At 40.6% G+C, this 18,226-nt stretch overlaps 1 protein-coding gene across 2 annotated transcripts in view; it reads left to right on the top strand.

Moving 5' to 3' along the window:
• Window positions 1–18,226, top strand: part of NUP93 (nucleoporin 93) — a 95,342-nt gene that overhangs the window by 37,328 nt on the left and 39,788 nt on the right. The window contains exon 1 of one of the 2 annotated variants that reach the window (XM_081117653.1): window positions 5,234–5,555. The exons of the other annotated variant lie outside the window; for it this stretch is intronic. The gene's annotated coding sequence lies outside the window, so the exon portion shown is untranslated. Of the gene's footprint in view, window positions 1–5,233; window positions 5,556–18,226 lie in introns of those variants that run through there. 2 annotated transcript variants of the gene reach the window in all.

Raw genomic sequence — 18,226 nt, 5'->3', positions numbered from 1 at the left:
TATGGCTGTGACTCTGATAAGTCTTCATATACTTTATTATTTTATTTATTTTTTTATTAAGGTAGAACTTCTTCATGTAATCTACATGTTCTTGCCAAAATCATTTGTTCCGCCTCTGTAAATACTAAGTCTTGATAGATGCTGTGTCTCTAAACCCTGCTCCCACTCTGGTTTGTGGGCATACATGGAGCAGTGGTCCTCACTTAAAACAGTCCTCAAGGTGAAATGCCACTGATAAAATTAGCAAATTGCCTATTCATTCTCAGCTGGTTTTTCAGGACATATCAGCTGTGACTACCACACCCCTGACTTTGAGCCAGGACCATCTCATTTTCCCTGAAACTCCTTGGCTCTAGATGCAACTGAGAAGGAAGCTGACTTTGAGAATTGAATACTGTTGGTAATGATTCTTAGTCACAAAGAAGAGTTTGGTGCTTCTTCACATTGGCCAAAAACCACATCAGCATTTGTCTTACTACCTAAGGCTGCACTTATCTCTGGGAGCTGAAAAGATTTGCAAGAACAAACAACAAGCAAAAGTAATATTTATATTTAGTGCCCCTTTAAGTAGTTGCTTGCATCTACTTTGGGTGGGGCATAGTGAACAGTAATAAAAATCAGCGAAGTGGTTTTGTTGAGTGCTCATAAGGACAGCAGTGTGGTAGGCACTGATAAATTGCAGGTGCTGCCCTCTGAAAGCTCATTGTCCTCTACCTGGAGAGCCAAGCCTACCATTCCTATGATAGGATTAAACTGTCCAAAGCAGTGTGAAGTGACAGGCAAAGTTGAATGGGGATGGCATGGGATCCTAAATGCCATGGGAGTTCAGAGGAGAGGGAGGGGGTGATGATGAGTGAATTTTGGGGGTAGTTGAGGAAGACCCCCTGGAGTAGACAGGATCTGAATAGGCCTTGAAAGGTTAAGTGGGTTTAGCTCACAGAAAGTAAATGAGGATATGAGAGTAATAACCTGACCAAAGGCAGGTTATATGCTAAGAAATAAAATCTGTCAAGGAGGGGGCATCAGATGTGGAAGGAGTGACTGCCAAGCAGTGGCGTATAGGTAGTGCTTGCTGTTGAACTTTTTTGAGCAGGTAAATGTCAAAAGGAAGGAGGGAGGGTGTGGAAACACTTATGGAAGTGATGACTTGGCCAGTGGAAAGATACCTGCTGAAGTATTCAGAGGCAGTTGTAATCCATCCACAGTGATGACGGCCAGGACCAGGTTGGTGGCCAAGAAAACAGAGGAAGCAATGATGTATGAGAGACATTTGGATTAAAACATCTGGCACCCTTGGTGGGCTTAAGAAAGATGTTCAGAAATAACTCAAGGAGAAGGATTGGTACTATTGGTCAAGGCCAAGAAATTAGGAAGATTAACTAGACTGAGGGTTGAGAGTTCTTATTAGTTTTTGATGTTCTGGCAAGACATCACGGTGGAAATGCCCCTGAAACATTAAGGGATAGGATAAGAAACACTGCTCAGAGAATAGGTTCGGACAGAAATTTCCAGAGTGACTGGTCTAGAGGTGAGAGCTGTGGCCGTAAAAATGAATATATGGGAGAAGTCTTACAGCATGGGGCAAGGGAAGTGGATCTCAGTGAGGAGAGAGGAGCCAGGAGGATGGTGATGGTGGGCTGGGAAGGCAGCCAGGATCCAGCTCTGCCTCAGAAGGATAGAGACTAGGGGACGGTAATTGCCCAGTATCACATAGCCTCTCATTCTTAACTCTTAAAAGCACTTTCCCACCAGTGATATTACGTGGTCTTCTCAGCAGCCCAGTGAACCTGGCAGAAGGCAGAACAGAGCTCACCAGGGATCTGTAAAAGTTTGACTTCTGGGTGACGCCCTGCGTATTGTCAGTGTGCTTTAGAAATTTACAGTTGTTCACTTGAACAGAATTTCACTGGTGATTGTTACAATTCTATTTGAACCACAGAATTTCAGTGGCTTCCTTTTTCTGTTCTGTAATCTTGTTTATTAATGGTAAAGGTAGGGGGGGTGGGGATACTAATGCCACACCTTCAAATATGTCTCCTCATCCTTGTTGTTTCAAGTGTTGACCTAAGGGGATTGGAGCTATTTTCCTTCCTCCTCGTTTCTTCCTTCTTACTCAGAAATTTTCAAACCAGTTAACTACATGAGGGAGAAGGTCAGAAAGTCTTTGCAATTTGAGTATCTTAAGTTGGAGGAAGTGTTCCTACTTTCTTAGGAAAACTTTTTCTTTTGGTCCTATACCTGTACTTTGCTGGGAAGTTCTTTAATGGACTCATTGGGAGAATCTTTAGAGAGATGAAAATAGAAATAACAAACTTGAAACTTTTCTGTGAAAGATTACAGTGAATTCCAGGAAACTATCTAAAGGCATGCTTTGTTGGAATTTTATATGGAATACTATTTGAAAATTCAAACCTTCACCTGAAATTTGGAGATCTTTCAAACATACAGAGACCCTAATACAGTTTGGTCATTGTGGCCAAAATGTAAGATCCATCTGTCTTTATACCTGTGGGTGTCTAGATTTTTTATATAGAGTGTGTATGTGATGTTTGGGTTAGCTGCTGTTATAGTTTAGAATGATGAAGTACACAGAGGATTTCGAAAAGTTGGTGTTGATCCCTTTGGTAGAAAGGATTAGACGTCATCTCTGCGTTTGTATAGCAAGCCCACTTTTATTCCTTGTATTAATAAATGCTGGGCCCACTAATTGTCTCCCTTTTTTCTTTTAGCTTTTGGTGCTTAGGGCTGTATAAAGCCAAAACACAAAATTAAACAAGGGACTACCAAATAGGCATTTAGGAAAGGACCACTTTATGTTCAGCTAGGGATAAAACGACCTCCTTTGTAAGGTAGCTTCTTTCCAGCATGTTTACGACCTTCACATACATATTCAGGCATCTGGGATCTGACTGAGACAGGTTAGTTAACACTCCTCGGTACCCTCTGCTCTGAGGTCCTTTGCAGCCAGAATCTGGTTCCCTTGGGATACTCATAGATTGGGGGAAGGTGGGAGTCTGAGCTGATTTACAATTTAGCATAAATATCCTTTCAATGTATTTGTTGGCTGTACCAATGAAGAAAAATATCTTAACGGTGAGTGACTCTGAGGTGTTCTTTGTTTTGTTTTGTTTCTTAATAATTAAAGGGGGTTTCTCATTCACCTATAGTGAACTTCACAAGGCTCCCTTAGAATAGGTTTTAACCATTGGTGAAGTGGTTTGACTGGAACCATGCTGGGGTCTTTGGGTTCTTTTTTTCTTCCCCTTCCATCCCCAGGCAGACCCTTACTGCTGCACACCCACTATGCTCCAATACAGTATTTATCTGATCCCAAACAAAAGAGTTTGCTTCTTGGACTGGTTCAGAGAGAGGTCCCCCAGGATTGTCTTTTGTTCGGTAATTGAAGCATAAGCCGAGCCTGGTTCATTTCAAAGCTATCCCCAACACACGGTTTCTCCCTCCCTCCCTGTGCAGTTTCTGAGATGCCAGTGGTACCTTGTATTGGTCTGGAACAAAAAAAGCTTGAATTGTTGAATATTCGCTACAAGTACTGTGACATCTGCTATGGCATCAAATAGCACTGTTGGTTCTGTTAATTTTAAGTTAGGGGAAAAAACAAAACTGGAAAGCTCTTGAGCTCTACAGTGTTTGTTAAGCTTTACAGCATTTGTTAACACATGCACCTCCAAATTATGCATTTGGTGCCATCACAGTGAATAAAACAGGAAATCATGAGTTGATTTTTACGTTAGTAACATAAGTTCTTTCATTGTTACTCACTGTTCAGACACCAATGTGTTCTATGTTCATTCTTTTTCATATAGTTTTCTCTTTTTTTATATATAAATCAGAAATGTCTAAAACATCTCAACTCTGAGCACTTAATTGGCAAAAGTTCTGTTGTAAGATATGTAGATTAATTATATTAGTTTTTCTTTTAAAGCAACACAATCTGTAACTTGATTCTGCTTTAAATATCAAGTCGATGATTATAGATAAATAAGAACCTTAAGTAGCCAAATTCTAGATGCTAAGTAGCCAAGTTAATATTTGTATAAAATATTTTATGAAATTGGCAAGCACCACGTGTCCTTTGGGTTCTGCCGTAGAGGTACTGGTTTTGTAGCCAGCAGATTGCAGTGGTAGGGTTTGTGGATTTTGTTTTTGAGGATGAAAGAGTCTTTTCTCTTGACTTTTCTCTTGCAATCTGCACCATAATGACAGCCCACTACCTGCCTGGCCCAGCTTTAATCATCTGGTGCCTGTTTCTCAGTGCAGTTTCATCTTTGTTCCTTCACAAGCTTCCCTGTAATTGCAGAGTTGTTTGCTGCATTGAATTTCTTTTAGTGACAATGAAAAACACATGTTAGTATTTTAATGTGGTCTTTAATTTTCAGGTTATACATTAAAATATGGAGGAAAAAACCTTTCTGAGGAACACTTTTAAAAACTATTATGGTAGAATGGGAATATTCATTGCTTACATATCATATATTTTCCTCCTAAATGTTGTACAAAGAAGTGACAGTTGAGCTGAGCATATGTTAGTAAAAGGTCTGCATTTTCCTGTGTCACTGACAGTTTCATTGGCTCTATATTCCTGAGATGCAAATAACCTCGGTTCTGTTCAAAGCTATAATTAATCTGAATAGTTATTTAAACAGTATCAAAATCTTTTAACTACTGCAAGGCCAAACATTTAAGGTGGTGAATTTACTGTTCTGTGTGGAGGACGGTGCAGTTGATGAGGGCACAGTCATCTGAGATGCTTGTGTGTGTTGGAGTTACACATTCTGTAGGCTGCAATGGCAGAATCTGTCTGCTGCTGTATAAAATCTTAACTATCATTTATTTTAGCATCATGGCATGTGCAAATTCCTGCTGCTCACTTAAGGGACCAGCTTCACAACTGGGGTTACAGTCTGTGGCTACAGCACTGCATCACAATGCAGCAAATGCATTTTCCACATTAACCAAACATGACAGCTGAAGCGATTTCTAACTATGCAAGATGTCGGAAGTCATCAAAAATTCACATCAGAGTAATTGCAGTGGCTTGGGTCGAGGGGAAAAAAAGTATCATAGCATTCCTTGCCTACATGTTGTCTCACCCCCTCTTAAATCTTAACTTGGTACAGTCCGTTAACAATAAAATACCCTTCTGTAACCTATAAACTGTTACTCCCATCAGTTTGCGCCTTCAAACTGATGGCTGACTTCTCTGAATTTGTGTAGAGCAGCAGGAGTGATGATGCTGTGCATGGGGTCTGCGAGGCACCCTTTTTCAGGGACCCTGCAATCTCATTGTCTAATTGGACTCTTTAGTGCTTCAGTCATGTCAACATTTGCAGGGTGTTCTCCTTTCCTTTTTCTTCCTTCTCTCCCTCCTCTCTCCTCTCTTCCTACCCCTTTCCCCCCTCCACTTCTGGCTGTTCGGAGTGGGAAAAACTTGAGCACTGGTTCTAACAGAGCTCATCCCACATAGAAGGTATGGAAGAGCTGCAGTGACCAACAGCAGCCACCGATCTGGAACTCCTTAAATTTGAGAGCTGCAGGTAGGATTGCCTTTGCCTGTGTTTTGTAAAGAAATTAAGATAAATGCCACCTAGTAAATAGAGTGACAGCATGTTGTTGCAGTACCTCTGAAAGACAGGGCCTTGGTTTGTTTAAAATGTTGAGATAAATTCAGAGGCATTTAACTCGTTTGATAGAAAAAGTACTTGATTTTCCTGAGAATTGTTCAGATTTATGCCTTGTCATTCTAATATTTTCCTCTAAAAAAAATCTGTGGGGTGGGGCAGAGGGGTATTTGCTTAAAGATTTTAATGGTTATTTAGGATTTTTGCAGACTTCATCTTTAGTACATAGTATGGACTTTCTTTAGGATTCTTTTAAAAAGATGCATGTGAAGTGTAATTCTTATTTGAGGTAAAATATTAAAGTAGAATTTATTTTCTTTGCTAAAACCAGATTCTTCTTTGGGATTGTAGATGACGTGTGTGTGTGTGTGTGTGTGTGTGTGTGTGTGTGTGTAGGCTACCTTACCAAAGAATTCAGTCATTTATATTTTGTTACAGGGAAAAAGTACTATTAGAAACATTTGGAATTATCTCCCAGGAAATGCTTTAGCATAAGGTTTTACATGAAAAAGAACTAAATAGTAACACCAAAGATGAGGATTCTTAAAGTTACTTTTTAAAATTCATCCTCAAAAGAGTATGCTATGAGTCCTTTAAGTGTATTTCAAATTTTTGGTGTAGAAAATGTGATTTGTGTAAGTGAAATGAAAACTTCCTAAGTCATGCATGCATTATCTGGAGGGTAATAAAATTGTAAATGTTGCCTGTAATACTTTGAATACCTTGAGTAATATCAGAGATAAAATGCTTTTAATTCAGCGTTAAAAAGCAGCTTACTTGTATATGCAGCTTACAGTGATATATAGCTTTTTATCCCAAGGAATATATTTATATCATGGGACCTGTAGGGTCTGGACTTCTTTCCTTAGCATGGACTTGGAAATTGTTCACCTAGTTGAGAGATTTAGCTCCCTTCAGAGATGTGAGACTTTCTGTACTCTTAACAATAGGAAGACTTGAGGAGCTGTCAAGTGGGGAATGGAGGAGGGCTGCTCAGTGAAGGGAGAGGAAGTGTGAGAATTTAGCTCATCTGGGCATTGGGGGTCTGGATTTACCCAAGACCAGGATTCCTTTAAAACTCTGACCCAGTGTAGCATTGCAAAGAATTGATTTCTGAGATGAGACAATGAGCTGTGGTTTGCATTTGTAAAGATGGAGGAAACCTCTAACACTGACCCTGTATGGGAGATGACTCAATTATCAGTGCCTGGTACAGTTGCAAATTATTTTCCTTTGTCTGAAGTGGGTGGATGCCAGCGCCTTCATCAAAGCCCCTTAATTTAATGTATGGAAAATGTCTCAGCCACCATTTTTAACAATTAGCTGTATCACGGTTGAGGTGAGCTGGGTTCTGAAGGCAGCTGCAGGGCCATTTCATTTACATTAGGTTCTGTGCCACGAGAGCTTTGTTACTGTAAAACTCAGAAATGAATTTGCACACTGCATACAAGAGTTCTCTAGGAGGGTGGAGAACATTTCCTGAAAGAAAATGGAATCCTTTTGTCTACAGTAAGTATTTCTCATATTCATATAGCGGTAAGAGGTTGAAAATTTGTATTTGGTTGAATGGATAAAAAAGACTTTAAAATGAATGCTGCAAATGTTAAAGGTAAAGGTTCTTGGATATATTTTTTTAATGAATGTGTTAGAAACCAAGTGTAATATACATACTCGAAATACAGCTTTTATTAATGGTTTTAACACATGCTTTTAATTAATTATGCATTGTTAATTTAAGGTAATGAGAGGTATGAATTTATCACTAGTCAAAGATGAAAATGACACTTGAGAGAAAAATGAAAATACAGTATATTTAAAAGAGCTCAGGCTTCTTTTCACTGCCTTTTACAGTCAGTTTATTTTCCATTCCTAAAGAAAATTACTGGATTTTAGGTTGTTGTTTTGTTTTTGTTTTTAAGAAAACACTTTCATGATCTGTAATAGCTGATTAAAATATATAACAAAAAATGTTTTTTAACAAAACAAGATTTTGCCCTAAAAGATCAATAGATTGGAGCTTTCACTCATTAATGAGGATAATTTTTAGTGCCTTCTGTTTAATTAATAGTTGTGACTTCAAAGCTACTTGTGGAAAACTCTCATTTGTGATGGTAAGCTTATAAATTTTGATTCTTAAAATTAACTGGATTTGACTGGGCTAATTCCTTTGTTCCTTTATGCTGTTACTTAGAGGAAACAAGTGGATTTTAACTTTGATTTGTGTGTTTATCTTTTTGAAGGCACTTAACCCTGAAGAATTTATAGTAAGTGTATTTTACTGTAAACTGTACCATGAAAAATTTTCTCAAAATGTTTTAGTAGCCATTCTAGGAGTTGAATCTTCACAGAACTGGGTATTGGAGAATCCTTTTAACTTGATATCAAATTTATAAAGCCAGCTGTTCTTCCAGGTCTGGTTGCAGTGGCTGCTGTTCTTCCTATTCACTGAGTGCTATTTTCTAATTAATAGATGTTTTTGAAACTAGAGGAGAGGAGGATTTTCACATTAGACTTTTCACAGAAATAGGAAGGCTCAGTTGTCCTGTTTAGAATCCTGCAAAGATTCCATAAAACTTGCAGAAATCTTATTTATGCTTGCAGCGTAAAAGCCTAGATCTCTGTATAATTTTTTTAATCCTGAGAGGGACATTTAATATATTAATTGTTCAGACGTATGGTATATAGATACATAGAATGCAAAGGGAGTCTTTTCCCTTCAATTTTATAAGACTTGCTTGCACTTGGAAATAAAAGTGTTAGGGCAGCAAATTAGAACTCCGTTTTACTTGCAGCTTTGCGTGCATAAAATGTTTGGTTGGGTGGCATGAAGGTTGTCAGCCTTCCTTTGAAATTTTTACAGTAAAAATTGGTTGAAGATTCTGGTCTGATTTTCTTTCTCTGGCTTTGGAAGCTGTGTAGTAGGTACTCGGGGAGACAGCAGAGGCCCAGTTGCTTCTCATTTTTTGCCCCCACCATGGCCTACTCAAGTTGGGCTACTGGAAAGAGGCTTTCTTTTCTGGTACTTGTAGGAGACTCCCAAATCTCTTCACTCTGGAAACCCTTCAGTTTTCTCATGAAATTTTATCCTGGCTGGTAATAAAGAGTCGGGCTGGTTCTTGCTACAAAAAAAATGTATTTATATCAAACCTTTGAATGCTCTGGCAGTGAGAGTGATAATGTAAATAAGCAAGCACATCGGCTGGCCCGCTGGGACCCATCGGTGATGGCACTGAGATGGCACTGAGATGGCAGTGAGGAAGAAGGGAAATGGCACCAGGAACTCTGTGACAAGAGGTGGCCACGCGGGAGTTATTTTCCTTCAGTGAGGTTTGAAGTCACCCTAGTAACATGTCTTGCCAATTTCCAGTTACTTTTTATTCTGTTAGAAGAGAGGATTTTGAGCCGTTCCTGAAGTGAAGACTTAGTTAGCATTTATATCTAGATAGCTTCCAGTCGATGCTTCTAAGAAATTGTTGCTAAATAGAAATAAAGTAAAATTTTTAATAGATATTTATTATCGCCACTTCTGCAATTCCTTGCTTTGTGCTTCCTTATTCTTTTTTTAAAATGTAGAAACTCCTTCCAGTATAAGATGGATATTCAGACAACAGAGGACAGTATGGTTCTCCTTTATGCAAGATGAAACTAGCATTGCTATAAAAATATGTTATTCTTGCTCAATTCTGATTTTTATTCTCGTTCTTTGTGGGCTTTGGTTATTTTATATATAAAATATATGTCAGCTGCCTTCAAAAACAGTCTATTATGTTTCTTTTGTGGTTGAAGATATGGATTGTTTTGGAAGTGAACTGTAGTTATAGTGGTCATGACAATGCTTATTTCTTACCCGTTTCCACCTGTCATGGAGTTGGAATTTCTGGAGCTGGCCTTAGAGTTTATATGTAGTACAATCAGCTCATCTTACAGTTAGGTAAAGCAAGGTTTATGTAGTTAAACAAATCTTCTCAAGGTCACATATCTGGAAAGCAGTCAATTGTGCCCTAAATCCAGGCTACCTGACTTGTGATCTGTGCTGTGCCTCTGTCTGCATTTGACTCCAGCTCTTTATCTTTGTGGGCTTACTGATGACTGATGGATCTATGGGTTGAGCTTGCCAAAAATGACTTATTGAGCTGTGCATGGAGTTTTCCTGGGCCTGTGTTGTAGTAGATGATATGCATTTATAAATTTATCACCTATAAACAAACATTTAAAAATAAGATACATCCTTCAGGTTAAGCTTTTAGTCCATGTGTTGGCTCAGCAGGTTAAGTCTCCTGGGATGGGTGGAGGCGACACATTCTTCTGTTCTGATCAGGGGTGGTGTGAGGGGTCCCACAGTGCGGGGTTTCCTCTTCTCCTGGTATGGATGGGCTGGGCAAAAGCTCTTTAGCTCCCTTGTCAGTTTCAGGCAATTTGTATTTGAAAAATGGTCTTGCTCTCTCTCCTCCTGTTGCTTGTATTTGTCACTCCAGCTAAGCAGTGTTTTGTGTTTTATGTACCCATGGTGACAATGGTGAGTGGTGCATCCTGCAGTATGACAGGGTAAAGTCAGCTCTGGCAGGGTGAAGTCAGAACGTTTTCAAACTTAATTAAGGTTTTAGAGAGAGTGTGAAATCCCAAGTACTGTTAGCAGAGGAGTATTGTGACAAATTCCATTTAAGAAATGGGAAGTTATAAAAGAGAAGGTTTCTTGTTTGTTTTTCTTGTTTCATTTACTGATCTCCAGACATACATTTTTTTAAAAAGAATTTCTGAGCTAGAAGAAACTGTAGGAAAACCAAAATGCCCTTTTCTGTGACAGCCATGATGATCAGTGCTCCAATCCCATCAGCATAAGCTGTGCTGCATAGCGGGAGGAGCTGTGATTTTCGACTGCAGTGTACATGACTGACACCGTGGACCAGCAGGGGATTAATATGGCACGTGGTGCCCAAACGTTGTCTTGCCTAATAGCGCTCCTTGTGCTTGCTAAAGAGAACTCGAGGCTTAATCCTGAGCTCTGTAGAAGTCAGCCTGGCAAAAACTGCTCAGCTCCCACCTAAGGGACTCGGAGACACACCCTCTGCTATCCTTTTTACAGCCCCCAAATCTTGCTTTCGTTTCGTTTCCAAAGGAGAAAGACACTAGATCTCACATAGCAGGGCATCTATAGGTTTGTTTGTTTTTTAAAAATAATACAGGGTTGTTTTAATGAGTTGCTATAGAGTGGATTTGGAGGGCAGTGGGAGGGGGTGTTGGCCATGAAAAAGGCCATTATTGATGAATGCATTTTTTAAATACTGCAGCGGGGTTTTAGTACCCAAAGTTCTTTGAATGTGGACTGATCCATCTCCAAGATGGAAATCAGTTCCCCCAAGATATATGAAAGCATTTGTTTTGTTTGTTTTAATCCTCACCCAAGGAGTGAGGATATTTTTCCCCATTGATTTTTAGAGAGAGTGGAAGGGAGGAGGGGAGAAAGAAAGAGAGACAGAGACAGAGACAGAGACATGGACTGGTTGCCTCCCCTACCCGCGCAGACTGGGGCGGGGATCAAACCCAGACCCTCCGGTGTGCAGGCCGATGTTCTTAGCCACTGAGCCACGCCAGCCAGTACTAAAGCATTTTCTTATTGTCCCTTAATGTATCCTCCTCATCCTGTCTTTCCATCACCTTAGACTGACTATGGCATTAATGGTTTTTAGATCTGTTCATGCCTTGGGTGAAGAGAGGATTCTGCTGCTGCTCTTTGAAGCCAAGCAATACTTTGGCACACTGCTTATTCTATTTACAAAGGTAGTTTGGAAAGTTTTCTCTTCAGAGTCTTCCCTATTCTTGTGTCCCCAAAGGTTAGCCCTAGCACATGTTTGGGATTGGGGTGGAGGGTAGTGGGGAGGAGATAAAGTGCTTGGAGTTGCTGTCCTTGCTTTCTCCCATGGGGCCACCTCAGCAGTCTGCGAGCAGTTGACTGGCTGCCCTCCCTCTCCCTTTCTTGTCTTCTAGTGTTCCAGCCCGCCACGTCCTCCCCATCCCAAGTTCCAGGAGTAGAGAGAGGATGGCCGGCACAGGCCCAACCACTGCAGCCTGCCACGTCTGCTGCATCAGGGCCCCTCTCACTAGGGTGTAGGCTCTGGTTAATTTCTCCTGGAAGTGGTGGGGTATCAGCACTGAGCAAGTCACATCCTCTCCCCAAACCTGGTGACCAGCAGGGGAGAGCTGTTACACAACCCTGGAAGATTATTTCAGGGATTCTTGGATTTGGGAGGACCGGGAGTTGTGCTGAAAAGCAGTTTTTCCTACTAGTGCCTGAATGGCCATCATTTATTTCTTTTTTAAGAATTTTTTCTTTTTTTTACTGATTTTAAAGAGAGAGAGAAACATCCATCGGCTGCCTCCTGCAAGCCCCCATACTGGGAACTAGGCCTGCAACTCAGGCATGTGCTCTGACCATTTATATTATGCTCATTTATATTATGCCCTTACTGCTTGTTTCCCCTCTACATGGAGGCTCCCACCCAGTGACACTGGACTGGACAGATTGCTTTTCTTTCCTACATGGCCAGAGATAGGTAGCAGATAACAGGAATGCCCTGGGCTCCCTAAGAGGGACAGAAGTAAATGACCCTCCCAGGGATGCAGCCCTTGGCCTTGCTTTCCAAGTGGAGCAGCCTGGTGTGCTAAGCAGCCGTAGCCTGATGCCTTGGTGTAGAAATAAGAAGAGTTATATGCCCACATTGTGTTGACAAAGGAGGTGTGCCACCTACCCCTACACCCCTTCCTTTGGTACCACAGGAATGGCATGTCCCCATTCTCAAAGATGACTTTCCCTTCTGGGTCATGGTGGGTTCTGCCTCTTATATTCTTTCTTTACCCAGTGTTGAAAATCTTGGAAATTGGGGTTTTTTTGTTATGTGGTAGTTCCCTCCCTTATTTTTGGTGGGATGGGGAGGATAATAGGGAGGGGTTCACAAAAGGCAGTTAGATGGACTTATACAAATGGCTGTCTCAAAGGCCAGTGGCTTTTCCAGAAGGCACAGGCAAGATGGAATTGTATCATGGCTATATTGGCATACTCTTGAAGAGATAGGATGTGCCAGTATGCTTAAGTCAGAATGCTGCCCATAAGGCTGTAGGCAGATCCTGGAGGAGGCATTGCTCGGAGCTGTGTATTCCTGGGTGCAGAATCTTCTTGCATACTTTTGAGTTCTCTTCAATCTGTGGGAATTTGTAGACTATCCTGTAAACCAGTTTGAGTTATGGGAGCAAGTGATTTGTTTTGCCTTAATGGACCCAGATCCATCACATAATTGGGTGACCCTTTGTTTAGCTGAGTAGCAGAAACCATGTACAAAATGGGACCCTGCAACCTGGCAGTAACAGATGGCCTGGTGCCCAGGCAGTGCCATGTTATAGAGCCAAGGTCTTCCACCTGTGGCTGTAGAGCTGCCTGCAGCCGATGGATGTGCAGAGCTGGCAAATGGTGGGACTCCACAGCCACTCTTGCAGGGTCTGCTGCCACCTGCTGCATGAGAGCAGCTAGGCTTTTTGCATAAATGCCCAGTGAGAAATCATATAACAGCATTAAAAATGGATTACAATTGGTGATGTCAGCTCTGCCAGCTTAGCATTGCTTTCTTCAGGAGTAGCTTTTGAAGATATGTATATATAGAGAGAGAGAAAGATTATTCTATGAACAAATAACTTAAAATATTAAAATTTTTGCAGAAAACAAGCAAGTGGGACTTACTCTAAATATCTAAGTGGGAGAAGAAAGCCTCGATTTGCTGTTCAGTCTCTGTTCCTGCAAAAGGAGATTCAGTCTCTTGTGGGCCTTTTAAGCTGACATATATTCTTATTACATTAAATATTGGTCTAAGAAAATAACGAAACATGCTATAAACAATATGAAAGTTTCCCAAATCCTGAAAATGCCCAGTTTTTAAATTTCTGTCTTCATCTTTTGGGTTTTATCAATACTGAACATCTCTTTTCCTTGAGAAATTCCTTGAGGTGCTCTCTGTAGGCACCATGAAGGGAGCTAGTGAAAAGCGTGTCCACACCATCTGATAAGCCCAAGGCTCCAAGCACTGGCAGGATTTCTGTGTGCTCATCTGAAAACAGTATCTTGCTTTGTCCTTCCTCACTTTCTTCTTAAGTAGCAGTTTTACCTTTGTAAAAAATTCAGGGAAAGAAGGTTGCAGAAGAGGTCATCCATTCAGAAATTGGGAAGGTTTGGGAGAGGTTATGAGAACAGGTAGTTCCTCAGAAGGAACTGAAGCAAATGGGTATAACTCATACTCTGTCTTTATGGAAATCGGACACTTCTCCACTTACCATCTAAAGTTCTCACAAATGCCCTAGCTGGTTTGACTCAGTGGTTAGAGCATCGGCTGCAGACTGAAGGGTCCCGGGTTCAATTCTGGCCAAGGACACATACCTTGGTTGCAGGCTTGATCCCTGGCCCCGGTGGGGGCATGTGCGGGAGGCAACTAATCGATGTGTCTCTCTCACATCGATGTTTCTCTCTCACATTGATGTTCCTCCCTCCCTCCCTCCCTCCCTGTCTCTTCCCCTTACTCTGAAAAGCAGTGGGAAAATATCCTCAGGTGAGGATTTAAAAAAAATTTTTTTAATAAAAATAAAAAATAAAGTTCTAACAAATACTTGCAGTGCTTATTGGAATTCTTGTTGCATCTTGGAGGAGATCCTCTTTGTAATTCTGTTTTTTAACTTTATTTTTTATCTGATTTTTTGCTTCACCTTCATTGCCTTCCTAGCTATTGCTTTATCTCACCAAGGTTATTTTAGACCCCAGTGACCATTTTCTACTGTTACTGTTTTCGTTTGTTAATATTATTTGATTTGGAATGCTGGTTACAGGTTTCCTGTTTTGTATATAGTGAATGTATTAAATGAGAGGGGATATAAGGCTTTCATTGCACCCACCATGTGTTTTTGTCTTGTGCCAGGTTCCTTCTGGTACAAAGGCTGGCCTGCTGTGGGCGCCTCGCTTTCAGTTTTGACAGGGTGGATGGTCATTTGGTCTTTGAAGATGAAGAGGCATAGAATGGCCTTTTGTTTTTTGAGGGCCATGTAAACTGTGGCTTTAACTTTCTGGGGCCACCTTAATTTTTTTTATCTTTATTTTATGTTTAATGATCAGGAAACTTGTATTCTTCGATTCAAACCATTTATGTAACTAACAAATCACTTATTTGTAGTAGGTGGGAAGCAGAGTCCTATGAAAGAATCAGTGTCAGCTCTTTTTTTTGCTGTTACTTTCCTCGCTGAAGTGTATACTGAAAATTTTCTCACAAAGACCCTTATTTCTTTTTAAATTTTATTTTTGTTTAAAATATTACAGATGTCCCTTTTTCTCTCCAGTGACCCATTCCACCCCATCCCATCCCCCTCCCCAGTCCCTCTTCCCACCATTGTCCCTGTCCTTGGGTTGTGCATATATGCGTATAAATTCTTTGGTTACTCTCTCCCCTCCACCCACTCGCCCTCCTCCATCCCTCTGACATTCGTCAGTCTTGTCTATGCTTCCATGTCATTGAATCTATTCTGTTCATCAGTTTGTTAAGTTCTTTAGATTCCAAATATAAGCCAGATCATGTGATGTTTGTCTTTCTCTGCCTGGCTTATTTCACTTAGCATAATTTTCTCCAGGTCCATCCATACTGTCCCAAAGGGTACGAGATCCTCCTTCTTTACAACTGCGTAGTATTCCATGGTGTGAATGTCCCACAGCTTTTTTATCCACTCATCTGCTGATGGGCACTTGGGCTGTTTCCAGATCTTAGCTATTGTAAACTGTGCTGCTATGAACATATGGGTGCATATATTCTTTCTGATTAGTTTTTCAGGATTCTTAGGATATATTCCTAGAAGTGGGATCACTGAAAAACCCTTATTTCTTACAGTTTTCACTTTTGGAAAGCAAATAAGCTAAGAGAATTTGGCCCTTTGACAAAAACAAACATCCTTTCGCTCATTCTCTTTTTCTACAACAGGTTTTCATTAGTTGCCACTTGTACTCGGGAACCCAGAGTTTGCAAGGTGATTAAAAATGGGCAGTTTCATGCCCATCTTTCTCATCCTGAGCCATTTAAAAGCCAGTTTGGCTGCCAGGTCCCTGAGATGTGGTAGGAGAATCGGCTTACCTTTTGGTTACATTCTGAGTTGTTCTCAGCCAGTATACATTGCAAGGCAGCCCACTTTCTCTGTTAAAGATGGAACACATGACTGAGCTATTGCTTGGACTAATGTGCAGTGTTTATTGTTCCACAGCAATAAGTACTAATAAACATATTGGAATGCTATAAAGTTGACATTTAGAGCAGTAGTTCAGGCTTTTTTGCCTATGACCTGTAGTAAGAAATACATTTTACACCGTGACCCACTTCATACATACAAATAAGTATATATAATTGAAAGAAAGTTCCACAACACAATATTTACCCATACCAGATATCTCTGTTGTACTTTATTTCATTTAAAAAATTGCTGGTTGATTTTATGACCCAATTATGGCTTCTGACACACATTTTGAAAAATATCGTTCTAAAGGAATGCCAAAATTGACATTTATTGTCTTATTTTTCCCCCCACTATGTAAAGTAGGGGGAAGAAAGGAATAAATATGCAAGCATAACATATCTGTTTATCCCACTTTGAAAAGGAGTTAGAAAATTTGGATGTTAAGTCTGAACTTTGCTACTTACAAACCAAGTGATCGTGATATGCAACTTCAACATTTGCGAGTTGGACCAAGCATCTTGTACAGCTTTTTATATGTTTAACCTATATTTTTAAAAATTTTTCAATTATAGCTGTCCTACAATATTATATTAGTTTCAGGTGTACAGTGTAGTGATTAGACATTTATATAACTTACAAAGTGATCACCCCGATATGTCTAGTATGAACCTATATTAAGAACACACTTTGGCCCTAGCCGGTTTGGCTCAGTGTTTACAGTGTCAGCCCGTGGACTGAAGGGTCCTGGGCTTGATTCTAGCCAAGGGCATGTACCTCGGTTGCAGGCTTGATCCCTGGCCGTCATCGGCCCTCTTCAGGGCAGTGCCAGGGTGAGCGCAGGAGGCAACCTATCAGTGATGGTGTTTCCCTCTCTCTCTCTCTCTCTCTCTCTCTCCCCCCCCCCCGCCTCCCCCCCCCAAAAAAAAAGCAGTGGGGGGAAAAATGTCCTCAGGTGAGGATTTTAAAAACAACACACTTTGAAGTATGGTCCAGTTAAGTAGTATTGAGAGACAGTCTAGAACTGGGTTAAAAGTGAGGAATAGAAGCAGATGTGTGTAACAAAAGATGTAAAACTCAGTAATCACCATATCCATGTATATTAGCTCTTATTAGTACTGGTTTAAGGATTGGTATTCTCTGAGCTTTCAATTTCAACATCTGTAAAGGGAAACTAATAACTGATGAAGAAAACAAATTTAAGGATATTTTGCTCCTCTTCTAGACTCTCCTTTTAGAGATAAAAAGTTTTTCTTTATTTTCTTGATATAGAAGTTTACTGTTCCCTAAGTATCTCAGAAACAGTTGGTCTCTTGAGAGTTAGAACTGTGTGTGAATTCTGCCTTTGCCTCTTCCTGGTGGGGAACCCTTGGTGTTGTCACTTGAATACTGAAATCTCTTTCTTACCTGTAAAATGGGGTGGAAGTGGATGGGGGAGTGTGGGGATGATCATGTCTCCTCTTTCACATTGTCAGGAGATCAGCAGCAGTGTCTTTGAATTGCTTAGAGCAGTGTCTGGCCCTTAATTGCTTCCTGAATGGGAGCTATTATATGTTAGAGAAAGCTTGAAACCAAAATCCATTCAGGGAGCCAGTTAGAAGAGGGTCTGTTTCCAGGACTCTGGCAGTGAGAAGCAGTATACAGATGGGGACATCTGGAGGAGTTACCTCACCTAGCAGGCCTGCAGAAGTTTATGGAATGTTCCTTATTGAGTAGGTCAACAGCAGAAGGGCAGGGTGGGAGCCTAAGAGCAATTAAAAAGTGCTTGTAGAAAGAAGAGGGTATATTAGTGATGAGGCGCTCTGAGGGTCACAGACCACTGACATCTCTGAATGGAAGGTGAGCTGTAGGGCCTTCTCTATGACCAGGGGTCTTCAGTGTGGCAGGGAGCCCCACCCAGTGAGAGAAGCTTCCTGCCTAGTTCACCTCTCCAGAAAACCCATTTTCTGAGAAGCTCTAAAGGTATCTCTCTGGGATGAGAGGTGTCTCCCAGGACAGTTGGAAGGAAAGGAAACGCACGTGGAAAAGGGAAGTCAAGGAAGAAATCTGTGGGAAACTTGGGCTGAAGCAGGTATTTTTCTGCCCAACTTTTTAATTCTTTGTTACTTTTTCTTGTGTGTCCTTGAAAAGAAACTGCCACTAGATGGCACTCAGCTTCAGCACTATTCTGGCTGTATAAATTATTATTTTTAGGATTTTTTTCAAAAGATAGGTCACCAATAATACGTTGTTTTAAAAATAAAATGTGACTTATAGCCAGTTTTAGTGTTTCATTTTAGAAGGGAATAAGTGATGAAAAATTCAAATTCAAAATCTATATATTTTGTGGGCTCAGTTTGTACTAT

This window comes from Miniopterus schreibersii, assembly GCF_964146895.1.
Source record: "Miniopterus schreibersii genome assembly, chromosome: 18".
Taxonomy (NCBI): domain Eukaryota; kingdom Metazoa; phylum Chordata; class Mammalia; order Chiroptera; family Miniopteridae; genus Miniopterus; species Miniopterus schreibersii.
The sequence above is the reverse complement of the archived record's forward strand: the minus strand, read 5'-3'. Positions and strand labels throughout refer to the sequence as shown.